The following is a 9,488-nucleotide window of genomic DNA, read 5'->3' as shown; positions in this document are numbered from 1 at the left end:
GTCTCGTGTTACTCACGGCGGGACCCTTGATTCTTTCCTCTGCGCTTGCGGCTGCTATCGCATCCTGTAGCGTAACGTATCCGCGCGATCGGACTACTGCCTTTGTATCTTCGCGTAGCCCTATTTGATAGTTTTCCAATGCTTGCTGCTGCAGCATTTCTAAAATGATGCGCTTATGTTCGGCCGTGTATTGGTGTCGGCCTTCGATCATCGACTCGTACAGGTCTATTGTGAGCTTATCCGTACGCAGTCCGTAAGCTCGAGCGCTTTCCCCTGGCCTTTGCTTCAGGGTATTGAAATCGAGTTGTAAATGCGTTGTGCTTCGTTTACTCGCATAGCACGATTCTAATTCCGTTCTTAATTGCACGAAATCGCTTATTCGTCGTGTCTGAAAATCTAACATGGCGCGTCCCTTCAGTTTGGTACACAATATCGCGCCTAGTAAGGACACTTCATCCGACGGATCTATGTTCTCGATCGCGTAAGTCATGGCGCTCAAAAACTCCTGTAATTTACTCGCGTTGCCGTCGAACTCGGGTATCATTCCGCGAGCTTCTTTTAATGATAATATTCCGCGACCTCTCTGTCGGCGCACGTCGTCGTCCGGGTACTCGAACGCGGTTTCTCGCCGGCTATATCGCGTTTGTCGAGGCGCGTGCGGACGTAGTGTTCGCGAATTTGTTTCTCGCACCTCGTTGACTTCGTTGGTCAGTCTCCGGACCTCGTGCATCATTGCACGTAAGGCTTCTCGTATTTCCTGCACATCGTCTCTTTGCGTGGCAGTGCGGGCAAGTCGTGGTGCATTAGCACTTAGTTCGTGGTGCAGATTCTGTAGTTCCTGTTCTGCACCGGCGATGTACTGTTGAGTCTCTGCTTGTTCGTCGTTGTGCATCGCGTCCGTTTGAAAAAAGTCAGCTGGGTCGAAAATGTCGGACTCGTATGACGTGAGTGAGAACTCGCCTCGTGACGAAACGCGACTAGGGGTGCGACTCTCGTACGGTCGTGTTCGTCGTTCTACACGGTGTTGCCGTGTCGCGTTGAATTCGCCTTGAAACAAACTCGCGTCGAGGTTCGCGAATGGGAATTCTCGTTCGCGGATGACGTTTTCCGGTAACTCGCTATCGTACGGATCTAGTTCTCTACGGACTCTATCGCGTGCTTCTATGACGGCTTGTTCGCAGTATTCGATAGCTCGAGTGGCTTGCTCGCTATGCAACCACGAGTCGTTTGCTATAGCAGCGTCGTTGTCTTTCGACATTCATGCCTATTCTACACTTACGATAATCGTTATGTGATTACCGGGGGATCAGCACGTTTTTTCTATTAGTAGGGCTTATCGCTTTGCCCTTCGTATTTCGCTTTATACAATATTATTTCGACTTACAGTAACGCTGCGCTTCGCTTCATGTTGTCAGCTGTGTATTGCGGTAGGTCGGTACTCCGGTGTCGCTGATTACGCTGCGTTGAGTGTTGAGCCGTGGCTGAGTTCTGCTCGGCGGGCTCGTCCAGTCAGCTGGTCCTCGAGGTCGTTCAGCTGCTCTCGGTTCGTGACGTCGGTCCCTTGGCCTTGTAGGTAGTTCCTCGTTGGAGTTGTTTGCCTTCCTTCCTGGCAGTTAATCGATCCCACCGCTGCCACCAATTTTGTTGCGCCTTGCGGTACAACAAAATATTTTTGCCGTACCTTGCGGTGCGACAAAAGATTTTTTGGGATTCGTTGCTGCCCAAGGAGTTAGAACTCGCGGAAAGAGGCGGTTTTGTAGGCAGGGTCCTCAAATCACTCACTCACTGATTTAATTTAAACTGATATAAGATTTATTTCTAATGTTGTACACTGGTTGCGGTCGGCGGAGGTGCCGCGTCGTGTTACACAGATTAGATACGGCGCGTGACTCGGAGTTAACGTGTCGTCTCGTTGCTCGCTAGAGACTTGCTAGCGGCTAAGTCCCGAACTCTTAATGCACTTGTACGGGCCGTACGTATCGGCTTGATTTCTGATTACTGATCCCGCTGGCCGCTGTTCGGCAGCGGCTTAAATAGTGTCGCGGATTTAATTATTAGTGGGGGCATCGGGCCCTCCGTATGACCATATATGGTCATTCCCGCGCGCATCCGGCGCGCGGGAAATATTTGCGAGTTTAGCAACAATTGCCAAAATGCAGGTATGCATTTCCGGTGGCATGATTGTTGCTAAGCTGGCTTCGCTACTTCGTTAAGGTGGCTGGTGCGTTGCCCAGTGCGATGACCGGCCGGCAGCGCACGAGGCATGTGTCACCTGACACCTTATGATAGCGAGCCTTTCTCGGCGAGCTATCTTATTATTTTAATATTTTATTTCCTTTATTTTATAATATGTATTTATTGGTTGTGAGTGTTTCGCTCACAACAACTCTTATTCGGATGTCCGCGTTGTTATTGCTGAAAAATCCGGCGCGCGAAAAGCTCCCGAGAGCTCTCAACGCCCGCTTATATACTAGCTGAAGGGACGCTACCCCCTCTTGTCGGGATTCGCCAATCCTGTGCGCTTTCGCCGCTGGGAGCGCTCGGGCTTCCCCCTCCCGTCGGGTCGCGCCAACCGAGCGTGGCGTCGGTTTCCCCCGGGCGCGGGACTCGCTTCTCGCCCCACTCCTTGTTGCGCGGCGTCGCTGCGCTGCGGGCATCTCGCTGAGTTGCCCCCTCCAGCCTAGTGTATCCCCTCTACTTTCATGGGGATTGCACTCGAAAGTGCAGTTTCGGGTGCAGATTGCACTTAAAGTGCAATCCACACATTCTATCAATAATAAACTTAAAATTATAATTTTCACAGCCATGATACTAAGAAATGTAGGCTGTACGCATATGACACTAAGAAGGAGATATTTAACCTTAAAATAATTATATTATATAGAACTGTGAGATAACACATTAGTTGTGCTTCCCACATTGTTATGGTTTTTCAAACTAATCAAAACTAGGATTAAATAATATAATGAAACTAAAAGACATGCTACGCATAGCATAACACGTATGATATCTGGCCATGTCATAGCTTAATGCAAAAAAAACTTACTATGAACGAAACTTTAATTTTGCTTGCACTTAAGGTGCTGAATGAACTATGTGGAATTATTCTCACAATATAAAATGAAATATGAAAGGTAAGTATGTAATTTAATAAAACTATGAAATTTAACATGAAAGGCTAAATAACATATAATTCGGATTATTTGATAAAATATTAAATATAAAGTAAGTATATTTTTAATCCACACAATACTAATAAAAAACAATATATATATATATGAGAAGTAAAAGGGAATATTATAAAATTCACGCTGTAAACTTAAGACTAGATATATATATTTATAACACACTCTTAATGCTAATGAGAAATGTTTTGCGCTATTTATGTTCGCGACGCAATTCGCGACCACGCGGTGGCTCTAATTCCGATCCGCGGCTGGTTGTGCTGCCTCCGTCGACCTCTCCAACCTTAGGGTCAAGACTTTTTTCCCCTCGGTCTCCTTGGCCTTGGTCTCAATCGCCTTGAATTTTTTGGGTTGTCCGGATCCCTCTGGGCCTGTCACGGGTGGCGTGGTGTCCAGGTCGCCCCTCGAGGTCGGTTTCAAGGTTAGGTTAGGTTGTGACCGGAGAGAGCATGCATGAGTCAATACAATCGCGAAAACGTGAGATTTTACCTTTTCGATGATGCAGCCTTTCGGTCGTTTACTGGTCGCCAGCTCCTTTCACCTGATAAGAAGCAAGGTATTCCGCTTATGGCCTCCTTCCTTCGTTCCGTCGGATCGCCTGCGGACGCTCGTACGATGAGATACGTTTTATTTATTATATTTATTTATCTCACACACTCGATCATACGATTCACTTATTGTTTTTATTAATTCTCGTTTTTATTTTCAGAAAATTCAGCTGCCGTCGGATCGCCAGGACTTCGCCAGGATCACCAGTCCCTCCAGGATTCGTCTCAGGTAAGTGTTTTCCGCTTACACAGCCTCACCCCTCAACCCGGATTGTCTCAGGATTTATTTTTATTATAGGTTACCCGGAACTCTCGTCGCGGGATCTCGTGCAGGTACGCAGCAGGTGTAGAAAACGCAGAACAATCAACTAGTTTTCTTTTGATATAACACAACGTAGAATTTATTAAACTTCACAAATCTTGATAACAAATTCCCGTACGCGACGCCTATTCACACTCGAGTACGTTACGTGCGTTATGCACCCGCCTATCACAAAACAAAATATTCGTTATGATGTAATCACTCAACACCTACTCGCATTCGGTGTTGAGTAGAACACTTCTTTAACGCGGTCGTTACTTCCACGGAACTGTAGCGCTATCTCTTTTCAATCGCAGTTAAAATCGCGGAGATCCTAGCCTCACGGTAGCTGGGAGTCTAACAGTTGATCTAACAGTCTCGCCGACTGCTTTTATAGGCATGCGAGCCGCCGCCCGCTGCCTCGCCGTCTCCGCCAATCAGCAGTCGCGTCACCTCTCCGCGCGATGTTCGTCCAATGGGCGTGCGCGGCTGCTCCCCGGCGTTGTCTCGGCTCGTCTCGCTTGCTGCGCCCAATCAGCGTGCGGGGATGTCGCGTCTGAGTGCGTCTCCCCTCTACTAGTCGATCGGCCAATCCCGTCATTTGGACTTCAGCTCGCTCGCAGTTCGTATCGCATAGTGCACTTTGTGGTGCCACCACTCTGCACTTTTTCTCATGCTTACATTTTTCAGGTTATCTTTACAAGATTTATTCGTTACGCTACAATTCGCTACGTTACCGCCACCCACATGCAAAATGCATATGAAATTAAAAATGTAGTAAGAAAACTAAATATAATAATAACTAACGTTAGCAAAAAATAGTCTTGCAGTTCTCGCTGCAAGTCAGACATGTTCTTATCATGCAAAATAAAGAATTCCACGCGAATTAAACTTGCTACGCTGTCGCGCAATTAAGCCTAATCGCTAACTCAGAAATATGAAAACTAATAATAAAAAATAAAACTTTAATGTGACTTATTTCTTTCGCTGTCACTAATGAAATAAACTTTTGAAAAGCAAAATCAATGCAAATAATAATGTATTACTAACTAAGAGTAAATAGATATAAAATAATAATAATATTGCATAATATTGCAACATACGCAGACTTATTTTTTTAACGCCATCACACGTGCGCTCGTCTTACGTAAGTGTAACACAAAATAAATAGAACGGTCATTAACTTGACGCAAACCAGAATAAAATATTCAAAAAACACGAAATTCGTGATTATAAAATAATTAGGTAAATAAAGAAAAATAATTAGGTAAATAAAAACTTTACGCAGGATCGCGAATTAACTCAAAATAAACATGCAAACGCTTTTACTTTTTCGCACGCGTGTCGTCGATCCTCCTCAGCTTCACGGAAGTCGGTCTCGTCGTGGACTGCGCCTTCTTCGGAGTGGTCATCGTCGACAATCCTCCGTCCTCCCGCTCTGTTTCGCTCGTCGTAGGTGTGCACTGCGTTTCTCTGAGGGGTTGTCGTACCGTCGGTTGCAAGGTTAGGTTGTGACCGGGTATCGAATTACGGGAAGTCGTGACTTTGTGAATATCTGGACTCACGTACCTTTTTTGTCTCGAAGACACGGTCGCCAGCTTCTTTGACCCTCTAAGAAGCAAGGAGATGCAGTCCGAACCTCTCAATAGCGTTAGGGCTGCTGTTGCTATGCGGGAAGACGCCGCCGTTGCTGCGCGCGCTATCCCTGATGCTCACGCCACGATGTTCTCCTCGTTGCACTGAGCTACGTAGCGTAGTTTGAGATTCACTAATCCCTTCTTTTTCTTCTGTTTCAGGTGCTGCTGTCGTCGCAGGGAATCGTCGTCGTCGCTGGATCACCACACGGGAACTTCGCTGAGTAAGTATGATTTTGAGGTTATGTTTACTGGCGGTCATGTTTTTCACGAGGTGTCTTTATTCACAGGACTAGGACTCACCGTGGGAACGAGGATGCACGGAAAACAGGTAAGTAAATGCGCCTTAATGTTTATAACACTAACAAAACGGTTTATTTCAGTTATGATTGGAACTACAAGAATTACACACACCCGTCCGCGGCGCTTGTTCACACACGTGTTATCGAGTATCACTCCTACGAGCTGATTCGCCTCGTATGTCGTACGCACAGACGCGTAGGTTCGATCTTGCACACGCGATGCGTGTATATGCGAGTTGACGTTTTCGTCACGGAACGATCGCGCACGATATTATTTCAATCGCTCGTTTCACGCGAAGAGTTCACAATTTAACGTGCAAAGGCACGGAACTTACGCACTCGCGAAACTCGTACTCTATTTTCCGAGGTTGTATCGCTACGACGTGTATAGCGCGCGAAACTCTATTTTTGGTTGTCCGCGGTGTTTTCGCTACCAAATTCTACGCGCGAAAGCTCTCGAGAGCTCACGCAGGAGGTTTTTATACCGGCGTGGGACAATCCCCCACTCCGGTTCCGTCGGCCAATTGCGCGAAGCGTCGGTCGCGAACACGCGGGAACGGCGCATCCGCCCCACTCTTGCCCGCGCGTCCAATGGCGGTCCGCGCGCTGGCGCTGTGTCGCGGGTAATGTATCGCTTCCCCCGCCATTTTGTTTCGACCAATCAGGTCATTTCGCAGTCGTTCGCGTTGGAGCATGGCTGAGATTGCTCCCTTTGCCGTTGGCGCTGGTGTCGTCGCCATTTCGTGTATTGCACCTAAAGTGCAGCTTGATTGCACTAAGTGTAATCTTTTGTAATGCCTGATATATGTTATTGAGAAGTTTTTCGAGCACTTTCATGCGTTATAAGACTGACTAAAGGAAATAATATGAATGTTAAAACGAATATAATAAAATTGTAAAATATAATGTAAACGCATGAGCTATGATAAAGGAAATGTTTAACCTGAGAAAAATTATATTTATTAGTAGAAAATAATACTCCTGCAGCATAACCTGCAGTTCAGACATGTTTAGTAATAATTAGGCAAAGAATAAAGCCTGTTTTCATGAATACTGCAAATGGAACTTACGATATGTAATATGAACTCGATTTAATTGAATTTAAGGAAAAAATAATAATGCTTCTACAGATGATTCTGCAGTGCGAGCCTAAAGCTCTTTTTAAGATAAACAAAGGTCTTAACGCCTGACTGGCGATGTTTTAGTTTTACGCCGCGCTGAGCTTAATGATTTCAACGCGGGGTTAAACGACATACAATTGATATATCTTTTTAGGAAAGGAAGAAAAAAAAAACTAGATTTATTTATAATATTTATGTCTTAATGCTAAGAGTATATATGTATGTATATGGTAGCGATAATACTAGGTATCAAACTTAACTAAACTTAACCTATACGCTACAACAACAGGAAACAATTTAAACTTAATCACATAACGTAAGGTTGTAAGCTAAAAAAAAATAAAAAAAAACAGAAAACGGGGGGGTGTCTGGGGCGCGGTGCGCGTCTGGCCGTCCTCAGCCTCCCCTGTGGGTCATGGCGTCGTCCTGGGCCTTTGGGCTGTTGGTCTTACCAGGAATCGGGTCGTTGGTCCTCCGTTTGTCAATCCGGATTACCGGGTAGGCCCTGATGATGTCCCTGCTGCTGGATGGCCCCGCTTCCTGTTGCGACTGTTGAGTGCTTCCTAGGGGCGGTCTCATATGGCGGCCCAAAGGGCTTTGTCCAGACTTCTTGTCTGGATGAAGCGCTTTAATCTTTCGAGGTGAGGGATTGATTTCTTCCTCGAATTCACTGTCCGAAGTTGAAGCTTCTTTGAAAGACTGTCGCTTAGATGATTCAATAGTACGCTTCCTAAATGTCCATTTACGTGTCTTTTTGGACGGGGAGATTCTTTCGGGCTCGTTTTCCTTATTGAATTCATCTTCACTATCTTGCTGTGTTTTTTCGGCTTGTGGATCGACCTTTTTGTCTTCTGGTTCCGGCGGTATTTGGATCTTGTCCGGCTCATCAGGTGTTAGCTGATCCGGCTCGTCTTGCTCGCCTTTGTCGCCATTTTGTTCACTAACGGTCGGGTTGGGATCCTCTGATTTTCGTGTCTGTTCAGGCTTTTCCGCCGCCTGTGAGCCGTTTGTGTGTGGCTGGTTGATATCTTCCGGAATGGAATAATATCTTATATGAATCTTTTCGTTGATTATGTTAGCAATCACTTGGATGTTAGGGATCGCTTTTTGGGCCTCACATAGTCTTTGGGTTTCGACCATAACCCTGACTCTGACTACCGGGTCACCATCTTTATTTTTTATATCCGCGGCATCAAATACGCAATTACCCGCCGCAACGTGTTGGTAATGGTTGTTTATAAATTCGGCGAGCTTATTACTCTTTTCGATGTCCTGCTGTAATAATCTTTCCGCTTGAGCCTTATCGTACCTGATATTTGACGATTCTGCGCCTTGAGCCATGTTTTTTAAGAAATTTAACCTCTTCTGCTTCCTTGAGGTTAGCTCACGATTAAGAACACTCGTCATCGCTCGGTTGAGCCAGATTTCTTCGTCGCTGTCTAGGTTCATTTGGCTGATGTTATCCATAATTTTGATTAACGCCGGGATGTTCTTATTAGGCTTGACGCACTGAGATGACATGTATTTTAGATAATCTTCACGATGTCGTGGGTTGGATTGTTCGCCACGTGTTGATCTTTGTCTTTGATTAGGTAACGTCAAGATGTCGTCGCCAGGGCTTGGGAATGATTCCCTCGATGCGGCTGATTGGTGGGAGCCACGCACTGGCGCCCCAGCACCGATTGGCTGGTCGGGTGACCTTGCAGCCGCCAGCAGAAGCCGACGCTGCTACGATCCGAGACATCCGAGTTAGCGTTGCAAGGATGGACGAGACGCTGAAAACGATGCCGATGACAAAGTCAACGCCGACGCCGAGGACTTCACCGACGCCGACGCCGAGACCAACGCCGAGGACATCACCGACGCCGACGCCGAGAGCGACGCCGACGCCGAATCCGACGCCCGATTCGGGCGAACTGACGCAGATGGCAAGCCAGGCACCGGCGGATGAGCCGAGCGACGATGAGTCATCGGTCCCGCCCAGCCAACCGGCAGCCCGACTCAACGGAGGGGACGAAGGAGAAACCACCGTTTCCCCGGCAGGACACTACGTCACGCTGTGACTCTCATAACGCGAAACTCAGTGCGCGTGAAACAGTTATCCGTGTGATATTAGTTATTAAGTGTATATAGATACATAGTGTAAAGCGTGCGTTAGATTAAGTATATTAGTTATTAAGTTAGAGTAGCGTAAATACTCGCAGCGGCGAGACCGCGTGTTATAGCTTATATATATAGTTTTCATTACATTTAATATTCAATTATATTCATAAATATCCTTTATTGTTTGTGCAGCGGCAAGAACCGCATACGTTTATATAACGTTAAATTCATCTATATATTATTATGTTACATTCTATATTTATATTCCTTACTAAAGTTAAAGTCACATTGTAA

This window comes from Monomorium pharaonis, chromosome 1 (assembly GCF_013373865.1).
Source record: "Monomorium pharaonis isolate MP-MQ-018 chromosome 1, ASM1337386v2, whole genome shotgun sequence".
Classification (NCBI taxonomy): domain Eukaryota; kingdom Metazoa; phylum Arthropoda; class Insecta; order Hymenoptera; family Formicidae; genus Monomorium; species Monomorium pharaonis.
The sequence above is the reverse complement of the archived record's forward strand: the minus strand, read 5'-3'. Positions refer to the sequence as shown.